General features: G+C 46.9%; 1 non-coding gene across 1 annotated transcript; it reads left to right on the top strand.

The window, feature by feature from the left end:
- The first annotated feature begins 1,172 nt into the window (after positions 1-1,172).
- On the top strand, positions 1,173-1,274 carry LOC115894994. Its single transcript, XR_004055208.1, has one exon. It is a non-coding gene; the product is annotated as a U6 spliceosomal RNA (small nuclear RNA).

Genomic DNA, 1,274 nt, shown 5'->3' with positions numbered 1-1,274 from the left:
ATAAACAAATACATACATATATATATACATACATAACACAAAAAATTAGCTGGACATGGTGGCACATGCCTGTAGTCCTGGCTACTTGGGAGGCTCAGGTGGGAGTATTACCTGAGCCTGGGAAGTCAAGGCTGCAGTGAGCTAAGGTCACTCACTCCAGCCTGGGTGACAAGAGTGAGACTCTGTCTCAAAAACAATAAAACAGGCCAGGCGCGGTGGCTCAAGCCTGTAATCCCAGCACTTTGGGAGGCCGAGACGGGCAGATCACGAGGTCAGGAGATCGAGACCATCCTGGCTAACACAGTGAAACCCCGTCTCTACTAAAAAAAAAATGCAAAAAACTAGCCGGGCGAGGTGGCGGGCGCCTGTAGTCCCAGCTACTTCGGAGGCTGAGACAGGAGAATGGCGTGAACCTGGGAGGCGGAGCTCGCAGTGAGCTGAGATCCGGCCACTGCACTCCAGCCTGGGCGACAGAGCGAGACTCCCTCTCAACAACAACAACAACAAAAAAAACAATAAAACAAACAAAGACAGTAGAAGCTTAGTTAATATTGGTGAAGAAAAGGAATGAATACGTCAAGCTTTTCTTTTCTTTTCTTTTTTTGGGACAGAGTCTAGCTCTGTCACCCAGGTTGGAGTACAGTGGCATGATCTTGGCTCACTGCAACCTCTGCCTTCTGGGTTCAAGCGATTCTCCTGTCTCAGCCTCCCGAGTAGGTGGGATTAAAGGCATGTGCCACCATGCCCAGCTAATTTTTATATTTTTAGTAGAGATGAGGTTTCACCATGTTGGCCAGGCTGGTCTCGAACTCCTGACTTCAAGTGATCCACCTGCCTCAGCCTCCCAAAATGCTGGGATTACAGGCGAGAACCACTGCGCCTGGCTTGTCAAGCTTTTCAACAGTATACTGGATATTTCCACCTGCATGTCTCCTGGAATGCTGAATTCTGCATTTCCAAAAATGAGTCATCATAATGTTGGGGCTCAGAGAATGATACCCCAAAGTATGCTCCTCTGGCAGTCTGAGCACTTTTGAATGAAAGAAAATTGGAAGGACTTACAAGCTGCCTCAGAACCAAGGACTTTTTAAACTCTCGTTTCACCACCCCACGTGCATGCAGGGGCTGAAAGTTCCCTTAACTGACTGAGAAACCAAAAGAAATTCAATCGTGTACTTCTTTGGGAGCACATATACTAAAATTGGAATGATACAGAGATTAGCATAGGCCCTGAGCAAGAAGACATGCAAATTTGTGAAGGAATCCATTAAAAA

This window comes from Rhinopithecus roxellana, chromosome 19, assembly GCF_007565055.1.
Source record: "Rhinopithecus roxellana isolate Shanxi Qingling chromosome 19, ASM756505v1, whole genome shotgun sequence".
Lineage (NCBI taxonomy): Eukaryota > Metazoa > Chordata > Mammalia > Primates > Cercopithecidae > Rhinopithecus > Rhinopithecus roxellana.
Note: the sequence above shows the minus strand (reverse complement) of the source record. Positions and strands in the feature narration are given on the sequence as shown.